The following is a 14219-nucleotide window of genomic DNA, read 5'->3' as shown; positions in this document are numbered from 1 at the left end:
CTGGAGCAGTGTGGCCCTATATAGGGCTGTGGCTTTTAAGCCACAATCTAGTTCAATATGTATGTAAGATCCAGTAAAGCTTTCAATTACAACATTCAGCATGTGTGATAGCAGAACATGTCATCTATTTACACAGCTGTGGGGACCTTGTGTTGCCGAGACAGACAACTTCTTTCTGTGGCTTCTAGGTTTCTTCTCTCATCCTCTCTATCACCTATAAGCAAGCCACCAACCCAGCAGTTGATAAAAGGGGGTTCAGAACTACAGCATTTACCTCTCCTTTTTCTTCCACCAGTGATCAAAGTCTACAGTATGTCTAATCCCCATTTTAATGGTTTGAGGCCACCCATCACAAAGATATTGCAATGATAGTATAATTCCACCCTTCCCAACTCCATCACAGCCCAGATTCTTTCCATTTTACTTATTAGATCTTTGGCAGGTATCAGTTTATATACGCTCATGTTAATGTTCAACATTTAACTTGTTTCATCTGAGAGATCCCACAAAGGTCCTGATTCTGATCTCACTTACAGAGTGTATATCCATCTACATACTCTGCTGTAGTATGTAGGCGTTTCACAAACTAATGAATTTATCTTCAGATATTATTCCTGTTTTTATAGATGAGGAACTGAGGCACAGGAGAATTAAATGACTTGCCCAAGGTTACATGGGAAGTCCATGACAAAGCTGAGAATTTAACCCAGATCATCTGCGTTCCAACCCAATGCTTAGGCCTGGTCCACACTGGGGGGCAGTGTCGAGGTAAGATACGCAACTTCAGCTACGGGAATACCGTAGCTGAAGTCGAAGCATCTTATCCCGACTTACCTCCTGTCCTCACAGCTCGGGATCAATGTCCGCGACTCCCCCGTCGACTCCGCTACCGCCACTCGCTCCGGTGGAGTTCCGGAGTTGATGGGAGTGCGTTCGGGGATCGATATATCGCGTCTAGATGAGACGCGATATATCGATCCCCGCAAAATCGATCGGTACCCGCCAATTCGGCGGTTAGTCTGGATGTACCCTTAGTTAATTATTGTTGTGGTTGATACAAATAGATAACAAACAAAACCAACCTCCCTTAATGGAGTTACCCTGGCATAAAACCAGGGTGAGATCAGAATCAAGCCCAACATTTTTCCTCTCTCACCTGTTCATTTATACAATATCCACTATATTATTCAAGAACAGCCACAAGACACAGACAACAGGCATCAGGTTTTTTTCCAGCAAGCTGTACAGGTTAATCACCAGAGACATGCTAGAGGACACGAAAAGCACTTCTACCAATATTGATCATTCACCCTCTGCTAGTTCACTTCTAACAACCATCACCACAGCAACAGTATAACTCTACAAAAGCATTGACATAAAGATGACATCATTACTCTGCCAAGGTTCATATGAAAGTCAAATATGGGGTACCAAAATGAAACTATAAAAAATGTTTTGGTGAACACACATTCGTGGAAGGAAACTGTCAAGGTATTTGCTAACCATTTGTGATTTTTGGACTCCCTTCTCATAATAATTCCTTGCAGGTTTGAAACAAATATATCCTAGTAGTGATTGGTTAGCTCTTATGAATTTTGAAGTTCAAATTCAATAATTTGGTCTGGGATACTTATCCATACACTTTGGGTTTAAAATGTTGGAATGAAAAGACCAGGTAGAGCTATGTGGATATACACCAGTTGAAAATCAGGCTGCCAAACTCAGATGGGAGTGCTCAAAGGCAGAGGGTTAAGCTTCTAAGGGGGAAGACGGCAATAAGACATTCAATATTCTGGCTGAATAATGAGGTAAACTACTTGGTTCTAAAATGAATCCTCTTCTATTGAGGTCTGGATATTACAAACAACAACAAAACCAACAAAGTTCTGTCCAGTCAGCCATGACCAATAAGATGGTGGTCCTTATATGGGATATTCAGTGTTGAAGGTTTAAAGCAGTGGTTTTCAAGCTTTTTTCTGGCATCCCAGTTGAAGAAAATTGTTGATGCCCATGGCCCCAAGGAGCTGGGGGAGGATGAGTGGTTTGAGGTGTGGGAGGGGCTCAGAGCTGGGGCAGAGGGTTGGTGTGCTGGGGTGAGGGCTGCGGGGTGGGGCCAGGAATGAGGGGTTATGGGTGTGGGAGGGGGCTCTGGGCTGGGGCAGGGGGTTGGGGTGCAGGAGGGGAGCAGAGCTCTGGGTGTGGATGAGGGGTTTGGAGTGCAGGAGGGGGCTCCAGGTTTGGGTGGGGGGACTCATGGCTGGGGCATGGGCTTACCTCTGGCAGCTCCTGGTCAGCAGTGCAGCTGGGGTGCAGAGGCAGAGGCAGGCTTCCCGCCTGTCCTGGCACCACAGACCGCACTGTGCCTCAGAAGTGGCCAGCAGCAGGTCCGGCTCCTAGATGGAGGTGTGCAAGCGGCTCCACGTGGCTCTCGCTCGCAGTCACTGCCCCCAGCTCCCAGCCAATGGGAGTGTGCAGCTGGTGCTTGGGGTGGGGGAAGTTCATGGAGCCCCGGAGCCCCCCTACCTAGGCACCAGACCTACTGCTGGCGGCTTCCAGGATGCAGCATGGTGTCGGAACAGGTAGGGACTAGCCTGCCCTGGCCAGGCAGCATCACCGATGGGACTTTAATGGCCCAGTCGGCAGTGCTGGCCAGAGCCACCATGACACAGTGCTTTACATTCTGCCACCCAGTGCTGGGTCATGACCCACGGTTTGAAAACCACTGGTAGGTTGAACTTGGAGCCTCTTTAGTGTCTCCAAATCTCTGAAAACCCTGGAGAAAATTTGTAGTTATGGGTCAAGGTTTAAAATAGTGATTTTAGGTACCGTGATTTTTGGGTGCCCAAGCTGAGACTTCTTAAGGTGCTTGATTTCCTGAAGGTTGGTGCTCAGCAGTTCCTGAAAAAAAAAATCACTAGTCATTTATAAAAAATCTTGACCATTAATATTACAATAAATATGAATGCATCTAATGCCTGTTTTCGTTAGTTGGAAATTTATTCTTAATGTCTTCCTCAAGTTATTTGGCATTACCTAAAACATTGTTAGATTGCTTCCTTCTATCTGAAACAAATGTGAACTCTTCAATATTTCAGTGCCCTCACAAGGCATCATCTTGACAAAGGTATGCATACAGCATCTTCAGCTGACCTTATAGAGAACAAATCAGTCAGCACAGTTGCACAGTCAGACATAATACTGATGTTTTTAGCTTTTAAGAGTACTGTTTTGTGAATCAGTGTTTTATTTGTGTGCTCTGTGTTTATTTATCAGGGGGGAGGGGGTGTTATTCCAGGATTCCAGTTTTTACTACCCCAAATCCATTTATATCTTTCCCCAACCCACATCAAGCTTTTCTGGTTCAATATGTTATGATATCTATAGCTATACTGGGGTAGGCAACCTATGGCACATGTGCTGAAGGCTGCACACGAGCTGATTTTCAGTGGCACTCACACTGCCTGGGTCCTGGCCACCAGTCCAGGGGGCTCTGCATTTTAATTTAATTTTAAATGAAGCTTCTTAAACATTTTAAGAAATCTCATTTACTTTACATACAGCAATAGTTTTGTCATATATTATAGACTTATAGAAAGACCTAAAAATGTTAATGCATTACTGGCACGCAAAACCTTAAATTAGAGTGAATAAATGAAGACTCGGCACATCACTTCTGAAAGTGACCCCTGATCTATACTATAGAGACTACACAGGCATAACTATGTCGACATAGCCTTGTCGAGTAGACATAGCATACAACAGAAGAGGTATTTCCATCAGTGTAGAACACCACCTCCCCATATAAAGTTAGCTGTTGGCAGAAGTCCTGCTCTCTTGACAAAGCTGTGTCTATAATGGAGGTTATACTGACATACTGCATCATTCAGTGGCTTTTCCTCCCTCCACATCCTGACTGATGTACTTATACCAATAAAACTTCTGTGTAGACCAGGCACTGCTCTCTCTCCAGTCCTCAGATTGTTTTATAAAAAGGGAAGTTGGAGTGATTAAATATTAGTGACCCCTATATTTAGATAGCCAGCACTTTCCACTATAAAGGATTCTTGCAATCTTTTCTTTGAGCAATTCTCATGCTTCCAGCGTTTGCAACAAGTCTGATATTCAGCAGGAGAAATCCATTTGGACTACAACAACTTTTCTTTTTCCACTGAAATTTCATTTAGATTCAGCTGAGATATGAACTAGTCAAAACAGCCATTTCCCTTCTCTCACTTGTGTTAATGAGAAATTTTACCAGCCTGCCCAAAACACTAAACATTCGGAGCATAGGTGCTGACTTATTTTTCCCCAGGGGTGCTCCACCTTTGCTCTCCCCTGAGGCGCCATCCCTCCACTCCCCCCCTTCCCATGAGGCTCCGCCCTCACTCTGCCTCTTCCCATCCCCACTCCGCCCACCTGCCGCTCGCTGCTCTCTGCCCTCCCCATGCCGCCAAAGAGTGGATTGGTGGCACCCCACCAAACAGCTGTGGCTGGTGGATGCTGACCACCCACTAATTTTTTTTTCCTGTGGGTGCTCCAGCTCTTGAGAACCCACAGAATTGGTGTCTATGATTCCGAGGCCAGGTTCACATTGCTGCTAAAGCAGCAGCGCCACCACCACCATCAACTGCACTGGGAATACCAGGGAGTTGCTGAAGCAACTGTATCAGGGTTGGCGGGGGGGGGGGGGAATGCACAAGGGGGCAGAATTAAGTTGCATGTTCAACTGTTAATTTAGCTTTTCGTAACTTGAGTTCTTAACTTCACACCCTAAAGAACGTTTTTAACATCTGGGTCCCCCCCAAATGTGTAATTGTATTGCAGAAGTGCCCAGATCAGGATCGAGGCCTGTTGTATTTCTGCAGTGCCTAACACAAAGTAAGAAATAGGCCCTGCCCTGAAGATCTTATCTACTTTAATAGAAGACTCAAGAAACGGTGAAACAAATTATTATGCCACCAATGCTTCCTTTCTGGCCATCATTCATGATTCCAAATAGAGGAGAATACATCCAACGGACAGACACGCTATGGCACCTGCAAGTACCAATGCCCCAAATCTGATCCATTTGGACTCAGCCAACTCAAGGGTGGACAGGAAAGGAACAGATTGGTGGAGTCACTTCTAAGTCTGGGTTTCAGTTATAATAAGCTGGTGTACAATAGGCAGACAATAAAGGGTGAAAGTCTCTCCAACCAACTTTAGCAAATACTTTATTTTGCCTCTAATTTTTCCATTGATCTTTGAATCAAAGGCAGTTCAGACAGATGAAAAAAGTGTCATTTTGCCATGAAAAAGGCAAAATTCTCAAAAAATAAAAGCATATTTCCTTCTGCAAACCTTTGTCACACTCGCAGGAGAAAAAAGGATGTTGGACAAGTTGAATAAATGGCTCCGAGTTAATGGCTCTAAATGGTTCTGAGTTAATTTCAGATATTCTTCTGAAAGTTAATAATTTTTTACAACAAATTTGGTTCACTACTGGCAGCATCTTGTCAGCATCCAATTATAATAAAACCTAGGCCAAATAACTGACAGGCAATACTGTAATATTTTTGTCTTGTTTATTTTGCAGGAGAAATCCTCCATAGTCACATTCATGCAAGCTATCTGTAAATATGGTACACACACAAAATAGGTATAATAGACATGTTGGGAGGGAAAAAAAGGAACAGTTAGTTGGCAGTGAACATACATTAAATTTGCTCAGTGTTGCTTAACAGAAGGCAAATGTAAGCTGTGCTCAGATCATTTAGATTTCATACAGTTTGATTTACCTCTGCCCCACTTGGGACTAAGAATTATAATGTTTTAAGGAGTGCTAGGGGCTATAGACTTCTTATTGAATGGTATTCTTGATAAGAAAACTAATGGAAAGATTTCTCATTAGTGAGATGGCAGAAAGTGGCAACCAGTTACTACACTGATGCTGAAACACTCCCAAGTGGTATTATTTACAGGGACTGCTCCAGGCACTAGCGCAGCAAGCAGGTGCTTGGGGTGGCCAACGCAAAGGGGAGGCATGTCCAGTGCTTCGGTGGCAGGTCCCTCAGTCCCTCTTGGAGGGAAGGACCTGCTGCCAAATTGCTGCCAAAGGATGAAGAGGCAGCGGTAGAGCTCCCGCCGAAGTGCCGCTGATTGCAGGGTTTGGGGCTTTTTCCCCACTGCTTGAGGCAGCAAAAACGCTGGAGCCGGCCCTGATCCTGCAAACAAACAGTGCAGTATAGTTCTTACTACAAAGAGAAGTCTTGTTCAAGTCAGTGGAGCTATCACAGTAAGCACTATGCCTGGTAACAAGTGCTTATTGTTTCAGACCCTAAGATTGTAAACCATTTGAGCCAGAGACCATAGGCTAAATTCTTTACAGGTGTAACCCCGCTAAAGTCTAACAGAGTTATGCCGTAGAGAATCTCCATGTCTTGTGTGTCTGTAGCTTTACCATAATTCTTTAGAAGATTAACCTATGATTAAGGTTGCCCTGTACTTCCCATTATCAGATCCTGTTTTAGTTGCTTATAACTTTGCCAAACTTGAACCACTGGGGTTGAAATTTTCCATGCCGAGTGTCTGCCAAAGTTTTTGGAAACTTTCAACCAAAACCATTCAGCTATTTCTAAGATTGAAGGTGGGTAAAACAATGTATTTTTTCCCTATCTTACAAAATTCTCACAACCTTTTCTTTGAAAAGCTCTAGCATCCCATGACTTATAGCAGAAACATGAAATTTGGCCCCTTTTCCAGGGATGTACCTTTTGTCTCCCTGTGAAAAATCTGCCTAAATTTGGCCATGTTATAAGCCTTTGAAAAAAAAAGAAGCACAGATTGTATGTGCTCACTAGAGGATTGCCACAGCTTTGCAGCTCATTTCCTTGAAGATTCCATCTACAATAGGCGTGATCCAGCCTGCGGTTGACCAAAATTTTCTCTGCAACTGAGCTTTGGGGCTGCTGTAGAATGGGCCAAGCGGGGTACCAGAACTGAAAGCATGGAGAGAGTGTTTTTGTTCTCAGTGACCACCCTTCTGATGCCCAGGCAGTAAGGAGGAATTTGCCTCATTTGAATGCAAAGGAGACAAGAGCCAGACCTGTGAAGGGTGGGGGAATAGATTGGGACAAGAAACCAGGGGAGGAGAAGTCTTGAACTAGTAGTAGAAGTAAGGGAGACACTGGGACTGGTGAGATAAGGAGATTAGGACAACTGGTGGAGGGGGACACAGACTGAACAAGGGAGTCTGGGGAGGGACAAGGAAGAGCCCAGGGTGGGAAACTGGAACTGCGTGCAAGTGGGCTTGGGAAACATGCATGAGGGGGGCGGGAGGGGGGGGAAATGGAGGCCAACAGGGTGGGCAGAGAGAATGGATGAGGAATTAGGAGGGGGAACTGGGGCTGGCTGGGCAAGGAGACTGGGGACAAGGAACTGGGGGATGGGGTGAATTTGAAATGGCTGAGTAAGGAAACAGAGGTGGAGACACTGGGATGAGGAGTTTGGAGGGGTGAGACTAGGACTGGATGGTCAAGGAGAATGGCACTAGGACCAAGAGCCAGGGGTGGAAAAGAGGCAGGACTAGGGCAAGGATGGGTTGCAGGGAAAGATGGGTAGAAGGGGTAATAGGCAGAAGAGTCTGTGCTCATTAGAGAGTACTGCCCCTCCCATGCCAGAACCTGGAATGTAACCAGAGATCTTAGTCTCACCATTCCTCTGCAGCTAACAAGTATCTGTGAAACCCACTGACACAATGTCTCACCCCTTTTAGCGCTGGTCCATACAAAGGATAACAACCTACTACTGCTATCACTACCATTTGTTAGTTCAAGTGTCAGAGCTCTGTGCATTGGATCTAAAAGTTCCAATCCTTCTGATGAATCATGTGTGCATCAATATAATACCACATGATGGAATTTCTGTTTGCTTTTTTAAAAGCCTAGGAAATTATGCACACACACATAACACAATGTATGTTAGAAGAGGATTATTAAGGTTGCAAACACTCAAAAAAAAGTTAGGAAATGCCAGAATTAAGGTTCCCTGTGCAACACAATTCTGCCTTCTTGTGCATATGCATTATGATGCCATCATTAATTACATGATCACATTTTTCCATAGTACCCTTATCTATCTCCAACAGAATGTAAAATATAGGCTGCAAATTAAAGATCTACAGTATATGTTCAGGAATGAAAGTAATGACTCATTAAGTGAAATAGAAAATGCAAGCAATATACTTCCTTTCTGTACATAAAAAGTCTAATTTCAACACCATGCCTATTAATAAGTAATAGAAAAACAAACAAACAACTAAGAAGATTAAAGAAGTTTCCCTGTGTAAAAGTGAACAAATAATATTAAGTTGCTGCTTTTATTACAGATCTATTTTGATATTTCCTTTGGTCAAAATAAACTTAAGTGTATAATCTGATTAGGCAAATTGGCACATAGCAGCCAAGAGAAGAGACCTTCGCTAATGGTTAAACGTACTATGTTTTAGAAGGAAAAAAACCCCAGTGTCTTTCCCTTTAAGAAGATGGTATTGACAAATTCCTCAGAAGACCTGAGCCATGAAGATGCAATTCATAACCAACCCAGAAAATAGTCCATCTTCAGCATTCACTATATCCATCTCAGTACTACACAGTTCTCCATCAGTTCTGCCAGAAAGTCATGTCTATCTGGTTGGAATGCCACAAGATACATCTCTTTACTAATAGTGCTTTGTAACAGTATATTTATTTATTGTTCCAAATATTGCAGAATTTCATCATACTTCCATAATTCCTGAATTTTCATTAGACAGATCTAGATTTTCAGCAGACTAAACAAGGTATGTAAAACTACTGAAAGACTGAATTTTGGAAAGGGGTCTGATCTTTCCCTGGGGACATGTTATCCCATAACAGCCTTTTGTGGGGCTTCTTGCACCTTCCTCTGCAGCAACTGGTTGCTGTTGGAGACAGCATGCTCGATTAGATGGACCACTGGTATCATCCAGAATGGCAGCTCATCCAGTATGGCAGCTTGAAAGACCCTTAGGAAATTCCATTTTAATACCACTTTTAAGATTGCACTCAAGAGTTAGGAAATGATCCAGGTAAGTTTATTTCTTCAGACTTCAAAGAGAAACTGCTGAGCTTCAGTTCATCTGCAAATTTGACACCATCAGCTCAGGATTAAACAAAGACTGTGAATGGCTTACCAACTACAAAAGCAGTTTCTCCTCCCTTGGTTTTCACACCTCCGCTGCTAGAAGAGGGCCTCATCCTCCCTGATTGAACTAACCTCGTTATCTCTAGCCTGCTTCTTGCTTGCTTATATATACCTGCCCCTGGAAATTTCCACTACATGCATCCGATGAAATGGGTATTCACCCACGAAAGCTCGTCTGTTAGTCTATAAGGTGCCACAAGACTCTTTGCTGCTTTTACAGATCCAGACTAACACGGCTACCCCTCTGATGCTTCACTATGGTTGTTCTAGATATTAACTGTTACTGAGAAAGTGCCAGCGTACGTTAAGATAAAAAAATTTCCTGAGCTAAGATTTTAAATAAAAAGTGAAAGTTCAAAGACAGCACAGCTGTTGGTGAATTACTGATTATAGCTCAGAGATTGAGAGGGGCCAGAATAGGAAGAGTGGGTTATGAATCTTGAGAGAGAGAAAGAAACCATGTTGCCTATTATAAATAGATGTATGACTCATTCACAATACTGAGCAATTTTCCACCTTTTCTGCTATTTATTTTTTTGGAATAAAAATGAATAGTAACAAGTTTAAAATAAATGAGAGGAGGATAATGAGGAAGATGCTGTTTCATTTCTATATATAAACAGCATGGCAAACATAAAATGCTCTATTGATGAAATTACAGCTTTAATACATTGCACCATTTTTTTTTATATTTAAATGATGGGAAGCTGCATATTGGCCTCAAGGGTGTGTGACAGCTGCAAGGACAGAGGGGATAGGAGCAGGAAAAGCAAAGGCCAGAGGTGCCCCCTTGGAGAACTATTGTTTTAGGTTCAAGTTTCTACAAGAGCAATTCTCTTCATTAAACAACAAATACTTCAATATTATAAATGCAACCCTAATTTCATTACAGTGGAGACATCTTGGGGATTGATCCTGCAAACTGAATACTCTGGCTACTTTGGCGCCAATCCAGCAAGTCAGTTAAACATGTGGATTGGGGCCTAAATGAAATTTGTCTTCAAGAAGTGAAAGAATGTGGTAAAAAATGCTAAAATTCAGCCACAAACATTGGTATGGTTTCAAAGTAAACAGCACTAAGGCGGCTAAACTGAGACGTATAGAGTGGCACTGCCTGCATTCTTTGCTATTCTCGTTGAAAGTTACAATTTTTTTGTATTCCCTTTACTATAAAATGGTTCATACAGAAAGCATAAAAATCCAGGATAACACAGAGCCACCCAAAGTGCAAAGGGGAACTCAGATTCACGGAATTTAAGTGTTACTTTGCAGTCTGTTTTTGGTTTATTAAGCTTCATTTGAATGTCAAATAATGGCACAGAACTATAGCGAAGAGACCTCTTATTTTTCAAGAGGCAAAAATAGCTGAACCTGCAATTTGTGGAAATTCAATATACTGCATGTAAAGGGGCAGAGGGGCCAAGCCTGAGGTAGTACAGGTGTTCGTATTTCACTGACAGCCCAATGCTAGGGAACACAAAGCCATTTTAAAAAAAAGAAAAGGAGAAAGTTTTAACCAATATTTCAATACACAAATAAAAGCGAGTGAAGTTTAGAACATATCACACTAGAGCACCTGTTGGACTAAGCACAGGGCAGGGAGGGACCATACTGTACCCACCATCAGTGTGCTGTTATTGCCTCAAGAAAACCTTCTCTCTCTAAACACCCACTCCAAACAGATGACAGAGGAGAAAAAAAAGCTGATATCAGCTCTTGAACTCACCACATGCTATCCATCAAGTCTACTTAAAGGATAAGGATTTGGCAGCTAGGAGGGCTGCATATCATCTAGCAAAACAGATGGTTCAGACCAGACTTCGGCAAATGAAAAACCAGTGGTAGGAAAAGAAAGGGGTGGAGTTGCAACTGGCAACAGACCACAAAGACCTTAAAAACTTTTTTGCCGATTTCTGTGCTGTGTATGGCCCCAAGTGCAACAGGATAATCCCTCTATTCATATGGGCTGGCAATCAACTCTTAACTGACAAAAAAGAAATACATGGTTGATGGATGGAATATTTCAGTTTGCTTCTCAACCACCCTTCAAACATCTGAGGAAGCAATCAATGTTGTTCCCCCAACACCCACTAAAAGAGCTTGCATTAGACCTTTCCTTATACAAGACAACAGCAGTCAAGCAGATGTCACAAGGGAAAGCACCTGGACTGGATAGCTTTCCAGCAGAGATTTACAGACAGGGTGTCCACCATATTGCAAGGCATCTTACAAGGCTCTTCTGCATTATCTAGGAGCAAGAGTTGGTGCCACAGGATTTCAAGGATATCAGCATTGTTCACTTTATAAATGTAAGGGTATTCGGGCAAACTGTGATAAATCACTGTGCTACGTCCCTACTCTCTGTTCCTGGAAAAATCCTTGCATGGGTTATATTGAATGGACTTAATATCTATTTTGTGGAAACCATCTTCTCTAAGTCTCAAGGTAGATTTTTGTCTGAACGGGGCACTATAGATGTGGTCTTCACAGCCCATCGGCTTCAGAGAAAATACTGAGAGCAAAATCACAGCCTTTATATGGTTTGTTGATTTAACCCAGCTTTGAGTCTTTAAAGCATGAGGGACTCTAAACTTGTGTTGACCTTTGGATGCCCTGAAAAATTTATTTAAGAATGGCCATACTAGGTCAGACCAAAGGTCCATCCAGCCCAGTATCCTGTCTACCGACAGTGACCAATGTCAGGTGTCCCAGAGGGAGTGAACTTAACAGGTAATGATCAAGTGATCTCTCTGCTGCAATCCATCACCACCCTCTGACAAATAGAAGCTAGAGACACCATTCCTTACCTATCCTGGCTAATAGCCATTTATGGACTTAACTAGATATATCTATGGAGGTTCTCTTTTAAACCCGGTTATAGTCCTAGCCTTCACAACCTCCTTAGGCAAGGAGTTCCACAGGTTGACTGTGAGCTGTGTGAAGAAGAACTTCCTTTTATTTGTTTTAAACCTGCTGCCTATTAATTTCATTTGGTGGCCCCTAGTTTGTTCCCATAATACAAGAACGAAAAAGTAAATCACTTTCTTATTCACTTTCTCCACACCACTCATGATTTTATATATCTCTATCATATCCCCCCTTAGTCTCCTCTTTTCCAAACTGAAGAGTCCTAACCTCTTTAATCTCTCTATATGGGACCCGTTCCAAACCTCTAATCATTTTAGTTGCCTTTCTCTGAACCTTTTCTAGTGCCAGTATATCTGTTTTGAGATGATGAGACTACATCTGTACACAGTATTCAAGATGTGGGTGTACCATGGATTTATATAACAGCAATAAGATATTCTCCGTCTTAGGAATCCCTAAAAAAGGGATAGAGACTAACATCCTGTTTGCTTTTGAGTGCCACTGCACATTGCATGGACATCTTCAGAGAACTATCCATGAAGACTCCAAGATCATCCCTGATTAGTTGTAGCTAAAATTAGCACCTCCTCCTCCCTCCCCACATCATACTGTATGTATAGTTGGGGTTATTTTTTCCAATGTGCATTACTTTACATTTATCCACATGAAATTTCATTTGCCATTTTGTTGCCCAATCACTTAGTTTTGTGAGATCTTTTTGAAGTTCTTCACAGTCTGCTTTGGTCTTAACTATCTTGAGCAGTTTAGTATTGTCTGCAAACTTTGCCACCTCACTGTTTACACCTTTCTTCAGATCATTTATGAATAAGTTGAATAGGATTGGTCCTAAGACTGACCCTTGGGGAACACCACTAGTTACCCCTCTCCATTCTGAAAATTTACCATTTATTCCTACCCTTTATTCCCTGTCTTAACCAGTTCTCAATCCATGAAAGGATCTTCCCCCTTATCTCATGACAACTTAATTTATGTAAGAGCCTTTGGTGAGGGACCTTGTCAAAGGCTTTCTGGAAATCTAAGTACATTATGTCCACTGGATCCCCCCGTCCACATGTTTGTTGACCCCTTCAAAGAACTCCAATAGATTAGTAAGACATGATTTCCCTTTACAGAAACCATGTTGACTTTTGCCCAACAATTTATGTTCTTCTAGGTGTCTGAAAATTTTATTCTTTACTATTGTTTCAACTAGCTTGCCCGGTACTGACGTTAGACTTGCAGCTCTGTAATTGCTGGAATCACCTCTAGAGCCTTTTTTAAATATTGGTGTTACATTAGCTATCTTCCAGTCACTAGGTACAGAAGCTGATTTAAAGGACAGGTTACAAACCATAGTTAATAGTTCTGCAATTTCACATTTGAGTTCTTTCAGAACTCTTTGGTGAATGCCATCTGGTCCTGGTGACTTGTTACTGTTAAGTTTATCAATTAATTCCAAAACTTCCTCTAGTGACACTTCAATCTGTGACAATTCCTCAGATTTGTCACCTACAAGGATGGCTCAGGTTTGGGAATCTCCTTAACATCTTCAGCCGTTAACACTGAAGCAAAGAATTCATTTACTTTCTCTGCAATGACTTTATCATTTTAAGCACTCTTTTTGTATCTTGATTGTCCAGGGGCCCCACTGGTTGTTTAGCGGGTTTCCTGCTTCTGATGTACTTAAACATTTGTTATTACCTTTTGAATTTTTGGCTAGCTGTTCTTCAAACTCCTTTTTGGCTTTTCTTATTACATTTTTGTCATTTGGTCCTTTCACAATGGTATGATGACCAGAGTGGTGGGAAATTGCAAGATATTGGACACTTTTCCAGTCACTAAATGCATCAAACAGGACTGTGTGCTGGCTCCCACACTCTTCCAGCTCTGCTTATGGATGCATTTCATAACACTGACTGAGGAACATTTATTCAGTCCTTCACCAACGGGAAGTTGCTTAATCTGCAATGCTTCTGTGATCACACAAAAGTGGGAGATTTACTTAAGGAGCTTTTATTTGCTGATTACTGTGCACTAGTTGCTCATTTGATCAGTGACATTCAATTTATAACTGATCACTTCTCTTGTGCAATCAATTATTTTGGTTTCACAATTAGCCAAATAAAACTAATATTGTACCATGCTGTGCT

At 42.2% G+C, this 14219-nt stretch overlaps 1 long non-coding RNA gene across 1 annotated transcript in view; it reads right to left on the bottom strand.

Moving 5' to 3' along the window:
- The window catches only part of LOC120392846, a 56298-nt gene that overhangs the window by 34607 nt on the left and 7472 nt on the right, over positions 1–14219 (bottom strand). The window contains exon 2 of the long non-coding RNA XR_005591806.1: positions 2827–2898. This is a non-coding gene — a long non-coding RNA (uncharacterized LOC120392846). The remainder of the gene's footprint in view (positions 1–2826; positions 2899–14219) is intronic.

Source organism: Mauremys reevesii, linkage group 1, assembly GCF_016161935.1.
Source record: "Mauremys reevesii isolate NIE-2019 linkage group 1, ASM1616193v1, whole genome shotgun sequence".
NCBI lineage: Eukaryota > Metazoa > Chordata > Testudines > Geoemydidae > Mauremys > Mauremys reevesii.
Note: the sequence above shows the minus strand (reverse complement) of the source record. Positions and strands in the feature narration are given on the sequence as shown.